The 23,951-nt window shown below is 41.6% G+C and overlaps 1 protein-coding gene across 2 annotated transcripts in view; it reads left to right on the top strand.

The window, feature by feature from the left end:
* Positions 1 to 23,951, top strand: part of SHISA9 (shisa family member 9) — a 355,175-nt gene that overhangs the window by 14,495 nt on the left and 316,729 nt on the right. The window lies entirely within an intron of this gene.

The raw sequence follows: 23,951 nt of genomic DNA, 5'->3' as shown, positions 1-23,951 counted from the left end.
GGTCACACCTCCAGATTTCATGGTGTGTGTTTGGGTTTATGAGGAGCTTCTCTTTGTTGACTAAGAAGTTTTATTTTATCTCTTCTGGATCTAACTGTGGGTGGCATCCTCAGATTTCACTTTGTTTCTCCATTAAAGAGTCATCCACGTGGTGGATTTCTCATGGTTGGTTCTTCTGTTAACAGGCCACTTTGGAGGTTCATCTTGGTCATATGTTAACTAATAGCCCTTTTGGCTGGTCATCATGGTAGGTACTTAGCTAACCAAAGGATTGCTTGGTTGGTTCATCCTATATAGTAAATCTGTTAGCCGATAACCTGTTTTGTTGGTTCATCTTGATTGGGTAATCTGTTAATCAATGGTTCATTTGCTTATCTGGCTGCCTCTTGAGGTAGACCAGTTGTCACTTTTAGGTTTTATATGGCTTTAAGTTAATAGATACTGGTTCAAAGAATTAGATTTATTTTTCATGAAATCAGAATTTCATAAACATAATCCACAAACTCTGTGTGTGTATGTGTGTGTGTGTGTGTGTGTGTGTATACCTGTGCATGTATGTGGGGGGTTTTGAGTTGGGGTTGTGTTAGTTTGGGTGTGTACCTATGATTAAAAAGAAGCAAATTGTTCTGTTGTTCTCCAAGGGGGAAAAAGTTGCATTTGCTATTGTGTTTCAATAGGTATTCTTTAGCTGACAGCGCATACCTGGGAATCTTAGCGTGGTCCCAAAGATTTTCTTTCCTTTCAAAGGTCAGTATATACAATATGGAGCTGATGTACTGACTATTGGGAGTGGGGAAAAATAAGATTGTTTTGTTTTTGACAGTAGTGTACTATCATGGTTATTCCTAGCAATTATGTTTTCAAGTAAGCCCCACATTAAAGTAATGTTGTAGGGCTTTGTTTAAAATAATAAAAGCCAGAAAATTTAAAGGATGCATTTAGTTGTAGCTGGAGGTTTTTTAAAAACAGAAACAGTTCTGGCATTTTTGCACGTTTTTCTAGTCTGGGTCACCTTTGCTAAAGTTCCACCAGAAACAGCATTGGTGTTTTACTTGCTGAATCATAGTTTTGCACTGTTTGGTTACAAATTTTCATGCTCAATGGGTAGAGGAATAAGTCTGTGGAATTTGACATTGGTGATGCAAATTATCTGCCTTTACATGGTGATAATTGTTCATGGCCTTGGAAATGTTGCAGCATGTTTGCAAAGTTAATGTGTACGTGGTTTGAAATGGGTTACTAAGTAGAAAGTCTTAAGTTCCATTCTATTAAATAACTTGACATTATTTATTTATGAACTGGATCATAAAAATGATAAGAGAAATAGCCACATGTTAGAGCAAAATACACCAGTCATTGGAAGTTTTATGACCAAATCTCAAAGCCCCAAAAGGCATGGTGAATTGCACCACCTCTGATATAGCAATTGTTGTATCCAGTTCTGGCTTTGATGGAAATGAGCACATTCTCTTTCAGAATTCAGTGGAAAATAAGCTGAACCTAGGTGTATATGAGTCCTAAATATCATAAGCAAGTGAATATGACCATGAAGTAGAGAAAGCTGAAATGGTGTTGAATCCCTGGCTATAAAAAGGTGGCTGTTGAAAGTTTCTCATTTGAAGTTTCAATTTCTAGGATGATTTTGAATCAGCTCTTGAGTGGAATAACAAACTCATTGAAGTCACTCAAATTACACCACTCTGTCAGGCAAAAGGTCAGACAACATTAATGAATCTTGCTTTAGGAAGGGATCTTTGTTTAAAGTTGTACTGAAAATAAATTGTGGTTCAGAGATGGGTCTCTAGGTACTGTGCATTTCAGAAATCTCCTGTGACAGACTAACTTGGTTTATTTATGAGTCTTGCTTTTAGTCTATATTTGTGTTTCAGTAATCAGTGATCTTTTACACCAAGGAAAAAATGTGTCTTGTAATATTTTACTGAGTAGAATTGCACTAGAGCTTTCCTGACAAACTGCAGGGGAGAATTCTAGGTACAATGTCAAAAACATTGCATTCTCCTAGGAATTACGACAGATATTAATTTTATGTAGTTCTGCTAGGTTGGTTCCATCCTTATTTCTTAGTATTTTGGGGAATATCTGGAAAATAAGAGCGTATAGCTTTTCTACAGGTTTACATTAATGAGTTTAATTTAAATAGCAAATTAATTCAGTAGTTGGTAGTGATAATATTTACTTGTAATGAAGTGTTTGTCTTTTATTGATTTACAGGAGCTCTTTACATATTATGGACACGTGGGAAAAATTACATGTTCAAAAGAAACAATGATTTGTGGAGTTCATTGAGAAGATAAGAGCTAGGTGACTGACATTATCAGTTATTAAAGGTTCAAGAAGCCACGTAGTCTCCAGAGCCCACTGACTAATAGAGAAGTAGGAGAGGAGGAATCTTGTCTGAAAATCAGAAAGTAAGACCAGCTCTTGGTGCCAGAATTAGAATGCCACTACTGAATACAATGGCATAGGAAATGGTAACCTACTCTAGTATTCTTGCCTGGAAAATTCCATGCACAACGGAGCTTGGAGGGCTACAGTCCTTGGGGGTCACAAAGAGTCCGAGCACACAATGAATATAAAACCCTTTTCTGGACATTATGGGAGCTACGAAGATTTACCATTACAGAAAGTGGAAAGATGCATCTATTTGATATACAACAAGAAGGGGCACATTGTGCCATTTTTAGGGTGTTCTTCACTAAATATTCAAGTTGTGAGATTTGATTGAAGTTCCAACTTAAATGTTATTTTTATCTCTGTTTGGTGACCCACTTGACATTGCTTTAAGAGAATAATCATCTTCTCTTGATACTAACACTAGATCACTTTCTGCACTTTTCCTTATGCTTTGTTCAAACACTAAGAGAACCAGCAACAGTCTAGAAACCTGGATATTTGGAAGGAGGGGAGTCGGGAAGGACTAGAGTGAAGGCAAATAGGGAGGAAAAGGCTTCAATATTGGGAATTTTTTTTGCCAACCTTTATCAGTTTCCTATGGTTCATTTTTCCTGTGATATAGGCAGGACTCGCCTTTTTTTATCTTCAGCAGATGCTGTTCAGGGTCTTTTCAGGCATTCAGTGTTATTGCCTAAAAATATTTAGTCTGATAATCAAAAGGGCTTGGACCTCTTTGATTAACAGGATGCAGATTCAGATGAGAGAGTGATTTTCTGCAAAAGCTCCTCGGCTTCTGCGTAATTACAGTTTGCTTTTGAAGGCGCATTTTGTTCTCAAGTACTGTGAACGTGCGCTGTCTCCCCCACCCCAGCCGCCCTGTTTGCCAGTGACAACCCCACCCCCCCGCCCCAACCTCACCTTCTGAGAGTCCAGGGTAAATGTAGGCTTCTTTTAGTGTCAAGATTGTGAGATTTGAGTGAGGGATTGTGGGGACAAAATACAACCTTGGATCAACACTTCTCAACTTGTTTGTATTAAAAGCACACTTCTTTTGAAATAAAGTTTTAATTTGGAAATAATTTTATATTTATAGGAAAGTGGCACAAATAGTACCCAGAATTCTCACCCACTCACCCACTTGCCCTTGATGTTAACATCTTACTTGACTATGGTACACCGTAGTTATATGTCAAAACTAAGGAGTCAATATTTGTACATTATTTTTAGCCAAATGGTAGGTATTGTTTCAATCTCACTAGTTTCTTCTCTGATGTCCCTTTTCTGCTCCAGGATTCAATCCAGAACACTACATTATAGTTACTGCAGCTGACTTGATAGTAGAATTTTGGTTGTGCAGTATTGTTTAACGATGTGGCAAAGGCTGGAAACAACATGAAATAAGTCAGTGGCAATTACACAGCCTTTATTGCCATTGTATAAAGTGTTGCCCAGTGTCTATGAAAACCTCGCATTAAGTTATGCACCTGCTCAGGGTTGGAATGGAACCAGCTGACATCCTGACTGCTCTCACATCTGTTCATGGGACAAAGGACCCTCACACTCCGTACAAACATACAGCTCCACTTCTGAATGGAGTCAATGTTGTAGTATTTATTTCACGGGCATAATCTGAGCAAGTGAGATCTCACCCCAAACTCTGGTGAAATGCTGACTTGCTATTTCAGGGCATGGAACTCATCAGAAAGACCGGATTCTTATCCTGGCTTCTACTCCCACCCTGTCCTTCCCCAGGACCATTTCCAAGCGGGTTTACGAGGAATCAGATGAAAAGCAGATCCATGACTTAGTTTCTGAAGAGGTTGTACAGCTCATGTTTAGGGCTAAATGGATTTTCATTCATTTGTCCATATTTACAAAGGCACCCAGGATGTCCCGTACTCGATTTTTTTGAAATACTAGAAGGAATATTCCCACATACTTTCTAAAAATTGGGAGGAATTACCAACATGGGCCTCCTGTATAGCACAGGGAACTGTCCTCAATATTTTGTAATAATGTATAAAGGAAAAGAAGAGCTTTCCAAGTGTTGCTAGTGTAAAGAACCTGCTGGCCAATGCGGGAAACATGAGACAGGCGTTTGATCCCTGGGTAGGGAAGATCCCCTGGAGGAGGAAATGGCAACCCACTCCAGTATTCTTGCCTAGGAAATCCCATGGACAGAGGAGCCTGGCAGAGGGCTATAGTCCATGGGGTTGCAAAGAGTCAGACATGACTGGGTGACTGACACCTTTACTTTCATTTTGGCCAGGCACAGGTGCTAAATGTTTTGAATATATTAACTCCTTTAATATGCAAAACAATGTTTAAACAGCCCTGCTCATTCCTGCCTCAGGGCCTTTGCACCTGCTGTGCTTTTTGCCTATAGCACAGGAGCCCAGGCCTCTTGCATCTCATCTGTTACCCCTATTGCAACCTCACTAGAGAGGATGTCCTTGTCTACCTGTGGCTCCCAAGTCACCTACTGTTCCCCATTTTCCCACTATTCTCTCTATAACTTTTGTATTCTCTGAAGTTGTCTTGCTCACGTTTTAAATTTATTCCTCTTTCACTATATTGTAAACTCCACAAGAACAAAAGCTTTGTATCGTCACAGCTGTACTCCCCACGGCAGGACTGGGCTGGCTCATAACAGAAGCTCCATAAATTTTTGTCTAATAAATGAGAAAGCCTGTGGAAGAGGTATCGTTATCCCTGTTTTATGAAGGAGAAAACCGAGATTCATGGAAACTAAAGAACTGGTATGATAACTGAGATTTACTTTTAACATCACCAGGAATGTATATAATTGTGGGGGATGGTAGATGAAACAAAATGGGAAAAATACTGTTATTACAGCCAGGTGACCAACTACATGGGGATTCCTTATTCTAGTCTATATTTGTGTATATTTGAAAATATCCATAATAAAATTGAAAGTTACACAGCTTGTCCACCATAGCAGAGTTAATTCACAGAGGAGCTGGGATTCAAACCCCGTTCTGTCTGAGTCCGTAGCCTGAACTTTAATGGAGGCATGTGGGTTATCTTCTGGTGAATATCCAGGCTTAGGAAGGATGAGAATCAGGACACTTGAGGGACTTTAGGAGGTAGAGTGGGTAAAACATCACTATTGTTTCTGTCCTTAATACACTCAATCACAGTGTCTTTTAGTTCACTTTATCCAGAGAGAGAAAATGTGGTTGGTTTCTGACCAACCATCAACCTGGCTCCCTTGAATCAGTTGTCAGACTCCTGAACAATCAGTTGGGTGGGATGGAGAATGTCTCAGTCTCAGGACTTAGGTGGAACTAGTCTCCAAGAGGCTATGTTTGAGAAGCACAGTGGAGATTGCTGTTTTAAGCTTCCTAGGGGTAGGGTAAGGATTACATTAGTTTTATTCTTTTCTGTACCTCCACTGCCTAGAAATTACACAGAGTTCAACAGACATTTGTCAAATGAATGATTACATGTATCTATGAATGACTCCCTCGCCGGAGCTCCATAAGAAGTCCAGGGGAACCCATTAACAGGACCCTTGAGATTTTTGAGTTTTGAGGAAGTTTAGCTAATTTCGACTCAGATGAGGCTTTAACTCTCTTCTAAGAAGTGACAGTTACCAGCACTCGTGTTCCTGAAATGACTGGACAGGTAGTCTTTCCATCTGAAGATCTATGACTGCAAATAGTTTTGCACACAGGTCAGTAGATTATAGCATTGCTAAGAGTTAAGGGGCTGGGCCACACTGGATCCACTAGAAACACTTTAAAAGAAAATGCTTATGTATTTGGTTGCACTGGGTCTTAGTTGTGGCCCAGGGGATGTTCGTTGCGTCATGTGGGATCTTGTGTTGCAGCACACGGGCTCTCTAGCTGTGGCTCGGGCTTAGTTGCCCCGTGCTGTGTTGGGTCTTAATTCCCCGACCAGGGATCGAACCTGTGTCTGCTGCGTTGCCAGGCCAATTCTTAACCTCTGGACCATCAGGGAAGTCCCTAAAAACATTTTTAGGTTTAGTGCTGTGGCCTGAGTTCACTTGGTGTGGTTTTAGATTGGAGCCCTGGTTTTCTCCTGAAGTATTCAGCGTTATAGATGGGATCCTGACATGTGATGACGCTCATTAAACAGTGGACAGTTTGTCTTTGAGATAGTGCAGTGAGGGCATGGGAGATATGGACTTGGGAGGTGGACATCATTGGATTGGGTGTATGTATGCTCTGTCATCTGTGAGCTGTGCAATCTTGGAAGTATTAATGTAATTCTGTAAACTACAGTTTTCCATTCACTGAAAAGAGTGAAATAACATCTACCTTACAAGTTTGTTTTGGAGATAAAGGAATTAACACATACAAAGGATTTAGCATAATGCCCGGTAACATACGTATTGATTACTGTTGTTATTTGTGGAATGATTGAGCATAGGTGCTAAGGTGGTCCATAGACTAGGGGCCAGTGATGCTCATCAGCAGCATTTATTGTGCATTTGTCTTCACAGTGAACATATTTTCATGCTGCCTGTTGATAACCCCATTTGTGTGTGTGTGTGTGTGTGTGTGTGTTTTCTACTACTGTTTCTGATGTAAATGAGAACTGAAGAAACTGTCAACTCTTTCCCGAAGAAATAGCTGGGGTGCAGCAGGTGTCCCATTCTTAGCCATTTGTTCCTGTCTTATGTTTTCCTTCGAGTCCCATTAAAACACATGAGCTTTGGTTCTGAGTGTTGATTTTAATATTTACTTATACTAGCAGACCAGACCCATAGAAATCTGGCCCAAAACATGCCTTGTATTTCCACCTAGAAAAATGAGATTTTGTGTGTGTGTGTGTGTGTGTGTGTATGCACAAGCAACAGAAACAGATCCCTTAAAAGAAAAAAAAAAATTAGCACTTTCTGTAGGTCATATCCTGGGCTCTTTTCAAAAATTGCTACTAATGCTGGCCACATGGCATTGCCTAATTGGATCTACATTGCCTTTCCAAAGTGCTTCCAACCAGCTGTAGGACTATTTGTAAAGAAAGCCCAAGTGCTTATCACAGTGTCGGGTTTAGTTTAAAAGATGCCAAGTTCTGCTCTTTCCATTCTAGGGAAAGCCTATCCAGCTCCTTTGGGAGAGCATTTCTATTTAGGTATAGGGACTGAAAGATGCAACATGCTTGTTGTGTGATTGACAGGGTGCATTAAAAAAGAGAGGAATACATGAAATAATAACATTTGTTCTGCACCTGCTACATGCATGCATTTTCATTCTCACAACAATCCATGAAATAATTGAAATAGGTCCTGCACCCCCATACTATAGATGAGGAAACGGGCATTGAGAGCTTAAGTAATCTGCCCAAGGCCCCTGAGATACTTGACAAGGAGTTCAGATCCTAGGGCTTCCCTGGTGGCTCAGATGGTCAAGAATCTGCTTGCAATGCAGAAGACCCGGGTTTCATCCCTGGGTTGGAAAGATCCCTTGCAGAAGGAAATGGCTATCTACTTTAGTATTCTTGCCTGGAGAATCCCATGGACAGAGGAGCCTGGCAGGCTATAGTCCCTGGGGTTGCAAAGAGTCCGAAATGACTGAGCAGTTAACACTTAACACTTCAGACCCTAGACATGGACTCAGGCATGAACTCTTGATGACTTTTCTCATGACTTTCAAGGACATGCAGTGGATGATGTACCAGATTACATCTTTTCTCCTACTCCCTTTTATTTATTGATCCTCATTAAGAATCACTGTATTAGATGACACGCATCTTTGAAAATAGACCGACTGGATAGAGCCATCATTTCTGGAAGATTCAGATATTCACCAATCTTTGCTTTCTTGTCATTAACATTTCCATGTCTTCATCAACACTGAACTAAAATTTACTAAAATTCTGCTATGTGTCACGCAATACTCTGTGACAACTGGAGGTATGAGGATAAATGAGAGAAAAATAAGAAATATCCTCCTGGAGCCTGTGATGCAGTCAGGGAGATGGAAGAGGAAACAGGTAGTTGCAAAGCCGCGTGATGGGAGTAAGTATGGAATGTTGTGGGAGCATCATGCCGGCCTCCTCAAAACACCTGGGGCTGATGGGGAGGGAAGGGAAATGAGGACAGATTTTCCTGAGAAATAGGTATTTTGTTCTGTGAGAGAAATAGTCCCCAACAACTTTCCAAGAACCAGAGGGAAAGAAAGCAGAAGATTTTTATGTACTGACTTTGCTTGCTTTTGATTGAGAAGAGGACTACCAGTCCTAGATCTCTCTTGCACGTCTGATTGGTTTTATACAAATTATATAAGGGGAGAAGAGGATTTGGTCCTTTAGCGTCACACTGCTTTTGGTAGGAAAGTTAAAATGCCATGTCTGATGTGGGAAGCCTAAAACTTCTGGATCAGCTTTCAGGTTTGAGTACAGATTCTTTGCAGAACAGTCTCTGAGTTCAGGTCAGCTTGCTGTTCTTGGAGATTAGCATTGAATATTTTCTTCTTTTTTTTTTTCTTTTCTGAGCATTGTGGGGTCTTTTTTGCCAGACCAGGAATTGAACCTATGGTCCCTACAATGGGAACACAGAGTCTTAATCACTGAACTGCCATGGAAGTCCCTGAATATTTTCTTCTTTAAAAAATAACAGCCAATATAAAATTAAGCAACATAGTTTAATACCATAATGCATATATTAAAAGAATTTGTAATAAGGCTTTAGGAAAAAAATCCCAATTAAGAATTCTCAGTAAAGTTAATTACAAGTTGAAAAGGAAATCCCGTCACATTAGTCTGAGAATGCAGTTAATGAAACTAAATGTAATCATAATCTGGGTATTTCATTGAATGGAGACTTAGACTTATTAATTTAGGTATTAGGCCTGGAGTTGTGTGCTCACAAAAGGCCATGCTCAAAGCAGAGCCTGGATTTTTACACGTAGAAATCCAGCCCTTGGTCCAGGGAGATGGGCCTTCTTTGAGATTTGTCCATGGTGCTGAATCACACCCTGGATGTATTTATTCAAGGCACCCAGCAAGAAGTCTATCTTACAGAATTTCAGAGCTAGAAGGAACTTTAGGAGTCATTTTGCCTTTGGTTTACCACATTTTTGGTTTCAAAGGTGACAAAAAATTAAAAAAAAAAAACAAGAATGGAGGGACCAATATAGTGTGCCTTCAATTTTGCTAAGGAAGATAATGATGTAAAAAGTAACTACGAAAGCAATCAGCATCATTTCCCAAATGATATGGGCATTGTAACACCAAACATTTAGGTTAGATATAGCTCTCAAAATAAAACACAACTCCTAAACTGAATGAAATTGATTTTATGAAAAATCTCATTCCAGCATCCTTATATTTTCTCTCTGTTTTTTTTTTGGCCTCCCATCAGTTGAAAGTGAGAACACAGACTTACATTTTGGGGAATTACTGATTATTCCTTAAATGGTTTGCTCATTGGATGAGTGTGTATTGAGTACCTACTATATGGTAGGCACTGGGGCTTAGTGCTAGGGATATGGAGAGTGGCATTGTGTGTGTGTGTGTGTGTGCATGCACACATGTGTATGTAGGTGTATATATATATAGACATGTATATAGGTGTGTATATATATGTGTGTATATATGACTTCATGGAGCTTAAAGTCAGTCCATTCTTTGCATTTTACAAATAATGAAACTGAAGTACATGGAAATGTATGGGTTCTGTTTTTCTTTCTAAAGTGACACAACCATGAAACTTGTGAAGTTAATACTGTTTAGAAGACATTATTGTGCTTCCCTAGAGGTTCAGTGGTGGAGAATGCACCTGCCAGTACAGGAGACACAGGTTCTACCCCTGATCTGGGAAGACCCCACATGCAGTGGAGCGGCAAAGCCCATGTGCCGCATCTGTTGAGCCCGTGCTCTAGAGCCCAGGAGCTGCAGCTACTGAGCCCACGTGCTTCAACCGCTGAAGCACACACACTCTAGAGACTGTGCTCCGCAACAGGAGGGGTCATAGCAGTGACAGGCCTGTGCACCGCAATGAAGAGTAGCCCCTGCAACTAGAGAAAACCTGCACAGCAATGAAGACCCAGTGCAGCCAAAAAAAAAAAAAAAGAATTATTTAAAAAATTGTGCAAGCAAATTAGCTGAGATATTGATATGGTTGTTAATTCAGAGTGATGGAAAGTGGATGAATTGCTATTTAAAATTGAATATTTAGGACACAATTACTGATCACAGATACATGTTTACTTGGCATTTCTTGGAAATGGACTTAAGGATGTGAAGCACAGGGATAGACGTCATAGTTATTGGTACAGTTCCTCCTTAGTTTGATGCCTTACCTGTTATCCAAAGAAAGCTGTTTAAAATATTCAGATACTCAGATATTTTAACAAAATATCGAAATGCCTAAAGCCCATGAATTGAAAGTTGTGCAAGGGCAGCATGTAATTTTTGACTGTCTTTATTAAGTACTAACAAGGAATGGAGAAAGCACCTCATTCTTCAGAGGCATTGTTTAAAAATATTTAGTGCGTACATTCAAAGTCAAGGAAGGTCCTCAGTCAAACAATCCTTTGATAATAGCTGACAGGAGGATTGTATAAGCATGTTTTCCTTTTAAGAGAGAAATTGCATGTTTAATATTAGTGAAGACAAGAATGTGCACTTTAAAAACATTATTTCACTGAAGTGTAGTTGATTTACAATGCTGTGGGGTTTTTTTTTTTAATATTTACTTATTTCTAGTTGTGCTGGGTCTGATTGTGGCAAGCACACATGCTTTTTAGTTGCAGCATGTGGGATCTAGTTCCCTGGCCAGGGATTGAACCCAGGCCCCCTGCATTGGGAGCTCAGAGTCTTAACTTTTCCTACAATGTGGTGTTGATTTCTACTGTTTAGTAAAGTGGTTCAGTTACACATAAGATGTACACCTAGAGACATGAGAGAATATTGCCTCTGTTTAAAGAAAACACAAATAAGGCAGTTTTCCCCAAATCCATAGACTAGAACAGTGATTGAAGTTAAATCCTGATCCTGCTTCTTTTTTTTCACTGAAGTGTAATTAACCCACAACACCATGTTAGTTCCGGGTACACAACGTAGTGACTTAATACTTATGTAAATTACAAAATGGTCACCACTGTATAAGCATATTTTTAAAAATTGTTCATTATGAAGATTTTTGTTCTGCTAATAAGCATAGAGGTGGGTAGGTTCAGATCCTGGTATGGTTCTTTAAACATGTATTCATTGTTATTTAATTTACATGAGTATTACACCTATGGGCTTCCTTCATAGCTCAGTTGATAAAGAATCTGCTTGCAGTGCAGGAGAAGTGGGTTCGATTCCTGGCTTGGGAATATTCCCTGGAGAAGGAAATAGCAACCTGCTCCAGTATTCTTGCCTGGAAAGTCCCATGGACAGAGGAGCCTGGCAGGCTACAGTCCATGGGGTTGCAAGAGTTGGACACAACTTAGCGACTAAACCACCACCATTATACATGTAATTATGAACCTCTTCACATAATGTGGTACTGAAAATCTTGCTTCTGTCATTAATCATCGCCTCTTCATAGATACAAAATAATCTCCAGTCATAATGATGATGAATAAGGTCTATCATGTTGTTGAACCGCTTGGGAGAGAAATCACTTAGGGTTGGTAGGAGGTAGAAGGCACACCTGGAGTTGCTTGAAGCTACCTTGCCTTCACAAGGGGCAGGAGCATCCTACCATGGAATAAAGACATGGAAGAGAAAGGCAGAATGGAAAGGGGGAGAGAATGAGTTTAGTTCTGATAGGATTTGAGTTCCTGGATCCAGCCATACCTGAAACCATGGGCCTTTCAGTAACAGAATGAATTTCTTTGAAATTCAATCAGCTTGAGTTGGGTTTCTGTCACTTGCTTGGGAAAGAATGCTGATTTCTATAAGCAAAACCTACCATCATAAATTACCCACAGTTTCCAATACTTAGGTCATCTCATCTAACTTTTAGAAAAACCACCTTGGGACTATTGCCTCTTTAGCTGGGATACTCAAATGTAGCCGTAAGTATGCTAACTCTGTTGTGATTTTATTCTGCCGGATTGTGAGCTCTTCTCTGTGTATCTCTATTCCCCACATATAGACCTGAAAACAGTTCAGTTCAGTTCAGTCTCTCAGTCATGTCCGACTCTTTGCGACCCCATGGACTGCAGTATGTCAGGCTTCCCTGTCCATCACCAACTCCTGGAGTTTGCTCAAATTCATGTCCATCGAGTCAGTGATGCCATCCACCCATCTCATCCTGTGTTGTCCCCTTCTCCTCTTGCCTTCAATCTTTCCCAGCATCAGGATCTTTTCCAACACAGTAGACCATGAGTAATTACTTGGTGAATACACTAATGAAGCCCAGCCACTTAACTAGCTGTGATTGGTCTAAGCTAACAGCACTGGTTAAGTGGCAAGACAAGGACTAGAATCCCAAACTCCAAACCCCAGGTCTAGTGCTCTTGCATTTGACATGGGCAATTTGGGTCATAGCAACATTTGGCGGTCTTCACCTGAATTTCATTATGCCACTTCCTGCTTAAAACTCTGCAGCTGAGCTCTCCATTGCCCATTTCTGTTGCAATAATAATAACAAACTCCTACTTGGTCTTGCATAATCTGGCCCAAACACTGTCTCACTCATTTGACCACAGGGAGCTCTCTCTTTTCTTATTTAAATGAACCAGGATTGCTTTTGCCTTAGGTAAGGACTTTCTTTTTGCTTTTCCCTCTGCCTTGCCCCACTCTTTGCATCATTTAGGTTTCTGCTAAACAGTTATCCTCCTAGGGAAGCCTCCCTATAGAAAGTAGCTCATCCTACATATGGAATCCCACAACCATAACTCTCTATTAGGTCACCATTTTCTTTTCGTCATAGCTCATATCACTACCTAAACATCATCTTGTTCATTTGTTTCTTTACTATCTTCCCCATCCAAAGGTCAGCTCCACAAGACCAGGGAACTTGTCTCTATATTAGGTGCTCAATAACAGAATTGTTGAATGCTATGCTATGCTAAGTCACTTCAGTCGTGTCCAACTCTGTGTGACCCCATAGACGGCAGCCCACCAGGCTCCCCCGTCCCTGGGATTCTCCAGGCAAGAACACTGGAGTGGGTTGCCATTTCCTTCTCCAATGCATGAAAGTGAAAAGTGAAAGGGAAGTCGCTCAGTCGTGTCCGACTCTTAGCCACCCCATGGATTGCAGCCTACCAGGCTCCTCCGTCCATGGGATTTTCCAAGCAAGAGTACTGGAGTGGGGTGCCATTGCCTTCTCCGGAATTGTTGAATGAGTACTGTCAAAATACAACCCTGAGGGACTTCCCTGGTGCTCCAGTGGCTCAGACTCCATGCTTCACATGCAGGGGGCCAGGGCTCAATCCGTGGTCAGGGAACTCGATTCTGTGTGCCACAACTAAGGCCCAGGGAAGCCAAATAAATCAATAAATAAAAAGGAATGTAAGAAAATACAACACTGAGCACATTTCTCAAGGAATTGCTACTCACATTTTTTCTTGTCAGTTCACCAGGTTTTATTTCTTATGGACTAAGCTTTCAGTGCAGTTATCAAAGTTTAGCAAATGCCAAGTTGCATGCCCAGAGAAATTACATATAATAAACTCATGAATGCATATTCCAGCATCACATGGAAATTACATGTAATAAAAAAAATCATGAATACATATTCCAGCATCACCTGGAAATTATGAAGTGTCACACCAAGTTCAGTCCACTAATTTGAGCACAATTGACTTTTTTCAATAGCGTTTTCTCCTATGTCATTCCTTTGGACTTCCCTGTGTCTTAGGTCCCCTACAATATCCCTTCTCCATCTTGGCTCTCAATTTCATCACCGCAAAAACAAATTAAGGAGGGAGCTGGGCGTATTTAACATTTTTGAAATAACTATGCTGTGTTGATGTGCACAATTAAAAAAACTCAACTCCGGTGTATGCCAAGTAACCGTAATAACAGCCTGCTTTGGATTATAATGTTGATTTTCAAATATTGCCAAGCAGACTATTAAATCCCCAACAGCTATGTTCCACATTTAATTATTATATTTAAAAGGAAGTCTTAAAATCCAGAGGGAGGAGATGGTGGATACAAAAGAAAAAAAAAAAAAAAAAAAACCCAGCAGATCCACAGATTCATTTCATATCCCAAAACTGGACAGCCCTCCAGTAGCAAGCCATATGCCCTGGGTATAGCATCTATAATTAAGATCAAGTACTTACCTACCTTTTGACTCTGAATTCCAAAATGCCCCCAATATGCCACCGATCTTATAATCCTCACCCTCGGAGCAAAATCAGGTCAAGCTAAGAAAAGCACTCAAGAACAAAAGATGCAGTCTCTGAATTTTCCATCACGAATGCTCTGAGCATCCTCTGCCCCCCCAAGGATACTTTTTAGTAAAAGTATGGGAAGGAAATGGGCTATATCATGGTGGGGAAAGGTTGCGGACAGAGGACATCGTTGTTGCTCCTTGTGCCCGGTTTTCCAGCTTTGTATTCTGTTGTGGTTGTTTCGGCTGGTTATTGCTCATGTCAGCCCATTTGATTAAGCATCACGGTATGTGAAACACTTTATGAGGCTTACTTGGGTAAATGTAATAACACCAATAGTTAGCATTTATTGGATGCTGTCTGCCAGGTGTTTCCAATGTATTATCTCATTTAATTCTCTTAATGAGCTGGTATGGTGGCTGAGGTTTTCTATATCTGACAGAGTAAACAGATATAGATGTCAGATACCATGTATCAGAAGCTATGCATATGATGCATGGATTCAAATACACTACTGTATCAGTATCAGTTCAGTTGTTCAGTTGTGTCTGACTCTTTGTGACCCCATGGACTGCAGCACGCCAGGCTTCTCTGTCCATTGCCAACTCCTGAAGCTTACTCAAACTCATATCCATCGAGTCAGTGATGCCATCCAACCATCTCATACACTGCAGTCTGATTTCAAAACCTGGGATCTTTCTTCTACCCAGAGTAGGCACATGGATTCCCTTTTGGGTGCTGGGAAGGAGCTGCCTGAAGAAAAGTGCTGAAAGGGATTTTTAGGTTAGAGTCAAACCCTGTGGGCATGAGTGCTGTGGTTGATTAACCGTGTCTGCTGTGAGAGCTAGCTAGGAGCATAGTGTTGTTTGCCTTATATTTATACTCATATTGACATAAGTCTAAGCACTTATGATTTTTTTAATGAGGGAAGATAAATGGAATATAAACTGAGGGAATATAAACCCACTTGATGGATTGGGAAGGCCTCAATGCATGGTGCCTAACATATGGTGTTTGGATGTATAGTAGGTGATTAGCATATCTTTAATGAATGGATGAATACATGAGTGGATAGTCTGAGGCATATTAAAACCCTTTGTTCTTCTAGGTTCTTTAAGCTATTTACATGTAACAAGTCAATCTACCATAAAACTACATAACAGAACTACATCCCTTTGTCTCCTATAGGAAAGTCAACCTAGAGCTGAATATTTCAATAGTATATTTTTGATCTTTAAAAAAATCATTGTTGTTTTTCCTCCATTGGCAGGTGGATTCTTTACCAACTGTACCACTTGGGAAGCCCATCCTTTGTATGGGGAATTACTTCTGTCTTATGCATGTATTCAATAAATCTTTTTCCTGTTAGATCTAGTTAGACACTGTGTTAATGGAGCAAAACCCAGCCAGGTTTCTGACCTCTGGAGTCTACAGTTGAGGGGGATAGGACTGTTTGCAAATCTAATAGACTAAAAACGTGTAAGAGATATTACTTGTGGTAAGTATAGGAGGAAACAAGGAAGATGATGGGATTAAGGATAACAGGGCTAAGTCACTGAGGGGGTGACGATTCACTGAGACCCAAAGATGAGTGAGAAGGAACTGTCCAAGTGAAGCACAGGGGAAAGTGAAGGCAGAGGAAACAGAATGTGCAAAGGTCCTGAGGCTGGAAACTACTTCATCTGTGAAACCAAAGGAAGCCCAAGGGGGCTAGAGTCTGGTGAGGGAGGGGCAGAGGTCATAGTCCTAAATGTGGGGAAATGATATTCAGAAATGAGAACAAAGTGAGATATTGATTACAGGCATGTCTTGTTTTATTAAGTTTTGCTTTATTGTACTTTACAGATACTGCATTAAAACTTTTTTTTTGAGTTAGTTGATTTACAATGTTGTGTTAACACACATTTAAGGGACAGCTAATTAGTGACAATTAATTGAAAGGATACATGCACCCCAATATTCATTGTGGCACTATTTACAATAGCCAGGACATGGAAGCAACCTAAATGTCCATTGACAGGTGAATGGATAAAGAAGCTGTGGTACATATATACAATAAAATATTGTTCAGCCATAAAAAGATACTGCGTTTTTTTTTTTTTTTTTTACAAATTGAAGGTTTGTGGTAACCCTGCATCAAGTCTATCAGCAGCGTTTTTTCCAATAACATTTGCTCATTTTGTGTCTCTGTCTCACATTTTGGTAATTCTTGTCATATTTCAAATACTTCACCAGTAAAAAGATCACAATTTGCTGAAGGCTTGGATGATGGTTAGCGTTTCTCAGCAATAAAATATTTTTAAATTAAAGTATGTACGTTTTTTCAGACATGATGCTATTGCACACTTAATACCCTACAGGCTAGTGTAAACATGATTTTTATATGCACTGGAAAGCCAAGAAATTTGTGTGACTTGTTTATTGCAATACTCGCTTTATTGCAGTCATCCGGTACTGAGCCTGTAGTATCTCTGAGGTGTGTCTGTATAGATTATAGCTACGATTTTGAGCACTTACTATGTGCCAGGCACTGTGTTAGGTGCTTTACAGCTGTTCTAGTGTGTCCCAGGACTGCTCTGTCCCTCTAATTGGGCTTCCCTGTGGGTGTTCCACGGAACACTGGTCCTTTAGTTTCTTGCCCAAATAAATTTGGGAATTGCTACCTGCTCTCTCCACCTCTTTGAGATTCTCAATGCATCTTATTGGCACCTTAAAGATTGAGAATAAAAGTAATAAAGCCATTTATAATTGCATTCATTTCAGTGTTTTTCAAACTGATAGATCTGTTAAATATCTTTTTGTGTAGCAATTATTGATGTGTATGGAGGAAATGAAATACTGGAGAACTTAGAAGAATGCTGCTGGGCTCATGTTTACTCCGTCCAACTTAATCACCTTCCCTGGTGGCAGACTTATTATTTCCCAAGGCAATCCTTTCTGGTTTCAGGCAGATCTCATTGATAGGGCGCTTTCCTATTAGTTTTCCCTATCTTTGATAGGGGGCTCAGTGGTAAAGAATCCACCTGCCAATGCAGAAGATGAGAGTCGATCCCTGTGTTGGGAAGATCACCTGGAGAAGAAAATGGCAACCCACGTCAGTATTCTTGCCTGGAAAATTCCACAGACAAAGGAGCCTGAAAGGCTACAGTCCATAGGGTCACTAAAGAATTGGACACAACTTAGTGACTAAGACAACAACAACATTGATATGGAGTGTGCCCATTCCAAAGTTATTAGCCAACCTCTTAGAGCGGCTTAAAAGAGCCAGTGGAGGACAAAGCTATTGACAATTCTCTTTCCTCCTCTCTGCATGCTAGTTTCTGTCATCCTTCAAGGCTTGATGTAAACAGTCCGTATCAGGCTGGTTTGGTTATAAGTAACAGAAATCAGGGACTTCCCTGGTGGTCCAGTGGTTAGGACTCTGTATGTCCAGTGCAGGGGGAATGGGTTCAATCCCTGGTCAGGGAACTAAGATCGTGCGTGCTTGCTGCACACAGCTCAGCCAAAAAATAAAAATAAAAGAAATTAAAAATAAGTGACAGAAATCAGTGCTATGCGACTTAAGCAAAAAGGGAGCTCTTTTGAAGAATGTGGGATGGTTCATAGAACTGAAGGGGCATTTGAAGAACAAAGCTTGGCATAGTAAGAATCAGGGCAGCTCTAACCAGGGCTGGTGGCTTGAGCTAATCTGTGGTCTCATCAAAGCTCCCCTGCAGACATCAATCATTCTAACCATTTTTCTTTCTTTGTGCCTACTCCACTTAAATATAAGGTCCTGGGGAGTGTCTGGCTAGCCCACAGAGTCACATGGTCAACCTTGGCTAGGGAGGGCTGGTACCTTGATTGACAGTCTCACCAAGATTGCACTCAGGGAGAAAGACGAAAATCTCCAAAATGAAATTGAGACTCTGGGCAGAAAGTGGAGGAATGGATGCTAAGTATTCAGAGAGAGAAATCAAGGTCCAAACAAATCCCATCTTTTGTCTGATCACTCTTCTGAATTTATATATGCCTTGATATCTGTCTGAATCCCTTCAGACCACTCAGTTCTGCCAATATCCACATGCTGCCTTGCCATCTTTCCTGCATTGTTTTCCTCTTCTGTGGCTTAGCTCTTGTGGGATGAATTTGCCCTGTATCTCTAATTAGGCATAATAACAAAACCTATACGACATCTCCAGCAGTAGTCAGAGTTAAGTGATTATGGGAAAGCTATTCCTAGGGGAGGGCAGTCAAGTGATTAGAAGTATGGTGTGAGGTGTGGGTGGGCTTCCTAGGTGGCTCAGTGGTAAAGAACCTGCCTGCCAAAGCAGGATACATGTGTTCAATCCCTGGTTCGGGAAGATTCCCTGGAGGAGGAAATGGTAACCCACTCCAGTATTCTTGCCTGGGAAATCCCATGGACAGAGGAGCCTGGCTGGCTACAACTCCATGGGGTTGCAGAGTCAGACATGACTTAGCCACTAAACGACAACAACATGAGGTGTGGGGTGGGTGGAGGGGATGTGGTTAGGGAGGAAGGAGATGTGGGTAGAAACATGGGCTTATAGAAGAAGACATTCAGAGAGGGCTGCAAGGTGGATGGAGAGGAGACAGCCTTGCTGGGGTGGAGGGGCTGCACATGGAAGTGAAGAGTGATGAAACTGATGAATGGAAGACCCCCGAGTCCAGGTTAAGGAATTCAGACCTGAGCCTCTGGGAATGTTGAGCAGCTGGGCTGCCTTACATCACTTTTGTGACTAACAGTGTCTTGTTGGGTTGCTGGGATGATGGATGACAATGGCCTTTTAAGACAATTCGGGGAAGCTCCCAAGCCGTCTCCAACACAGCTGCCACTACCTTACCCGCTTACCCATGAAGTCCTTGTTCTAACCCTTCACCAAAGCATTTTGAAGGTTGCTAGGAAACTGGATGCTCGAACAGTTGGGATCTGATGATAATAATTCTCTAAGTTTCCATGATTGGAGGAAGAGCCAGGTCAGTCCAATGCCATCTTTTCTTAATCTTACTACGGAGTAGAGGGAGACAGAAGTGCCTTTAAGACATGTGAATTCTATTCTGTGATCTCAGGTCAGGGATGGGAAGAAGCAAATGGGAGAGGGGGCGTGAGAGGGGGAGAGAGAGAGAGCAACATAAATAACGTGAGTATTTCTGCTCACCCTTCCACACAATGAGCATATGCTCGGAGTGAGACGGGAGACATGAGTCTGCTTTTGCTGCAGACAGACTCACTTCCCACGAGCTTCTCCTGAGTGTGATTCTAGCATTTAAAGATATGCATTTTTCATATAACTTGGCCACCAAACAGAAGCCACTTACTTCATCTGGTGCTCAACCAGAGAAACAGCCATTGTGGGTAATTTTGGCTGAGCATGATTTTAGCTGCTCCCTCTGGCCTTAGATTTCTGCACAAGACAGGATTCCAATGAATAGCTTTGTGAAATTCCTACTTGGTGCCATGGATAATCCCACAATGGGGTTCACCTACTTGCCCACCCCCCTGGCATAGTATGGACTGGCTGGAGGGTAGTGGGGCTTATTTATTTGTACCTTACCCCAAAGATGTCCTTTCTGAGATCACTGTTATAACCTGGAGCAGAAAATACCACTAGGTACCTGTGGTTCAGATGGTAAATAATCCATCTGCAATGCAGGAGACCCGGGTTCAATCCCTGGGTCGGGAAGATCCCCTGGAGAAGGGAACGGCTACCCACTCCAGTATTCTTGCCTGGAGAATTCCATGGACAGGGGAGCCTGGCGGGCTACGGTCCATGGGGTCGCAAGGAGTTGGACAAGTTGCTTGGACTGAGCAGCTTTCACTTTTTCACTCCCATACAATTAGCTGGTCCTCCCAAGAATCACAGCTCAGCCCCCCGGGTTATGCAAGTACACCACTGCCCTTGCATCCTTGCATTGCATGTTTTTTGGAGATTTAGGGATTGACTTTTAGGTCAGTGGTGGAGCTGAGGACGTTCCACCAGGACAGCTCACCCAAACCTCTGGGGAGTGTCTCTTGCCATTTACTTATAGTACTTTTTTTTTTCTTCAGTATTATTGAGAAATAATTGACATACAGCGCTGTATACGTTTGTGTACAGCATAATGATTTGATTTACGTGCAGCCTGAAATGCTTATTAGAAGTTTAGTGAACGTCCATCATGTCGCATGGACACAATTAAAAAAATAGAAAAAAAGTTTCCTTTGATGAGAACTTTTAGGGTTTACTCTCTTGACAACTTTCATGTGTAACATATAACAGTGTTAGATTTATCACATGTACATGACATACCAGTACTTATTTATGTTATAACTGCATGCTTGTAACTTTTGACTGCACGTGTGCTTAGTCGCTAAGTCGTGTCTGACTCTTTGCAACTCCATGGACTGTAGCCACCCAGGCTCCTCGGGTTGCCATTTCCTTCTGCAGGGTCCCTTCCCAACCCAGGGATCGTACCCACGTCTCCTGTGTCTCCTGCATTGCAGGCAGATTCTTTACCTGCTGTGCCATTGGGGAAGCCCCTTCATCTAATTCTTCTCCACCCCTGCCTTTGGTAACCACAAATCTGATCTCTTTTTCTATGACTTTGTTTTTGAAGCGTAACTGACCTACAACACCAGGTTAGTTCCTGTTACACAACAGAGTGGTGCAGTATTTCTATGCATTTCAAAATGATCACCATGAGTCTAGTTATGATCTGTCACCATACAAAGATATTACATAGCTGTTAAGCACATTCTCTACCTACACTGTACATTTCATACTGGTGACTCATTTATTTTGCACCTAGAATTCTGTGCCTCTTAATCTCCCTCTCCTCTTTCTTTCCTCTCCTCATCCCCTCCCCCTTTGGCAACCATCCCTTTGTTTTTTGTATCTATAACTCTAGTGTTGCATATTTGTTAGACTTTCAGCAATTGAGTTTTAGGTGGTTGGTGGAGCTGGAGATTTCCCCAGAAGGACCGCTTAGCCAGCCTCTGGGCAGTGTCCTCTTGCTTTTTGCATTCAGTACTTCCAAAAAATTAATGCATTCATCTATATGAATACGCAACATGAATATGGAGAAAAAAATGAAGTGCTACAAAAGGGTATAAACACAAGGTGTCCTCTACCCTCCAGCGCACAGTTCTCCTCCTCAGAAGCAATCACTGTAATAAGCTTATTGTCTGTTCTCCTGAAGATATTTATTAACATTTGTAAACACTTTCATACCTTGCTTATTTCGCTTACCAGTAGATGTCTTCATCTGCTCAGGCTACCATAACAAAATAGCATAGAGTATGTTGCTTAAACAGTAGAAAGTTATTTTCTCATCATTTTGGAGACTGGCAAGTCCAAGGTCAAGGTGCTGGTCAATTTGGTTCCTAGTGAGAGCTCTCACCCTGGCTTACAGATGCTGCTTTCTCACTGCATCCTCACCTGGTGGACAGAAGGAGAGATTTCTGGTGTGTGTGTGTGTGTGTGTGTGTGTGCACACGCGCGCCTGCTCAGTCACGTCTGACTCTTTGTGACCTCATGGACTGTAGCCCACCAGGCTCCTCTGTCCATGGAATTCTCTAGGCAAGAATACTGGAATGGGTTGCCATTTTCTTCTCCAGGGGATCTTCCCTACCCAGGGATCAAAACCACGTCACTTGCATCTCCTGCATTGGCAGATGTATTCTTTACCAAACTGTGCCACCTGGGAAGCCCCAAATCTCTTCTTAGAAGGCCACTAGCCCTATTGGTGGAGAAGGCAATGGCACCCCACTCCAGTACTCTTGCCTGGAAAATCCCACGGACGGAGGAGCCTGGAAGGCTGCAGTCCATGGGGTCGCTGAGGGTCGGGCACGACTGAGCAACTTCACTTTCACTTTTCACTTTCATGCATTGGAGAAGGAAATGGTAACCCACTCCAGTGTTCTTACCTGGAGAATCCCAGGGACGGGGGAGCCTGGTGGGCTGCCGTCTATGGGGTCGCACAGAGTCGGACACGACTGAAGCGACTTAGCAGCAGCAGCGGCATCAGCCCTATTGGATTAGGGCCCCAGCCTTACATTCTCATTTAACCTTTATCATGTTTTTTTGTTGTTGTTGTTGTTCAGTCACTCAGTTGTGTCCCACTCTTTGCAACCCCATGGACTGCAGCAGGCCAGGCCTCCCTGTCCTTCATTATCTCCCAGAGTTTGCTCACACTCATGTCCACTGAGTCAATGATGCCATCCAACCATCTCATCGTCTTCTTTATCATCTCCAAATACAGTCACCTTGGGGGTTAGAGCTTTAACATATGCATTTGTAGGGGACACAAGCATTCCTTCCACGACAGTGGGTATATGCCTGTTTAACAGCCTTACATTTTCCCAGGTGATCCTGACATAGATGGTCCTGGGTCATATTTTGAGAAATACTGTCTAAGAACCCTAATTGTTCAGCTAACTTATCCATACTCTGGTGGAGGCGGTAGGCATTCAAAGTTTGGCTCCTCCCATAGCAGCCCATTCCAGTATTCTTGCCTGGGAAATCCCATGGACAGAGGAACCTGGCCTACAGTGTATGGGATCACAAAGAGTTGACTGAGTGACTCAGCACCTCCGAGATATCATATTTTAGTGGTAGCCTTGGTGGGAAGGAAGGCATTTTTGGCTGGATGAACCTCAGGAGCAAGGGATTCTTCTGCCCATTTGTGGTTACATGTTGTTCACCCTCCAGGGTTTGAGGCAGAGTCTAGAGCATGGGTTCATGGGTCCTTTAAACTTGGGTTCAGATTCATGGGCTCTGCCTCTTATTAATGCTAATGGTGTGATCTTGGACAAAGTATATAACCTCTTTCTCCTCTCACGGCATATGGTGTTACTATCTGGTTCCTTGGATCACTGTGAAGATGAAATTAAATAATGCATATAAAACCCTTGGCACAGATCTGAGGATAGTGAAAGCAAACAAACAAATAGACAGAAGGAACAAATAATACAATCAAATCTTGTCTTCTTTAGTGTCACAGTAAAAGTGAACTGCAAACCTGCCTGTGTTTATGGTACTTGAATGAGACATATGGTTAGAATATACTTCATCAAAGCATCACCTCGCCAAGACAAGTTTGGGGGCACATTTGGCAATTTTTTGCTTGTAAGAACAGGGAACCTGGGGTAACCTGTTACTTGGGCTGAAGTCATTTGAAATCCTTAGTGCTGTGACAGTCTGATGGTAACATGAGATCCCAATGGCCTAAGTTAATCATGGAGACAGGATATGAAGAAGAGGGAAGCCCTTGAGACCTCTGACCTGT

The sequence above is a fragment of the Bos indicus x Bos taurus genome, chromosome 25 (assembly GCF_003369695.1).
Source record: "Bos indicus x Bos taurus breed Angus x Brahman F1 hybrid chromosome 25, Bos_hybrid_MaternalHap_v2.0, whole genome shotgun sequence".
NCBI classification, from domain to species: domain Eukaryota; kingdom Metazoa; phylum Chordata; class Mammalia; order Artiodactyla; family Bovidae; genus Bos; species Bos indicus x Bos taurus.
Note: the sequence above shows the minus strand (reverse complement) of the source record. Positions and strands in the feature narration are given on the sequence as shown.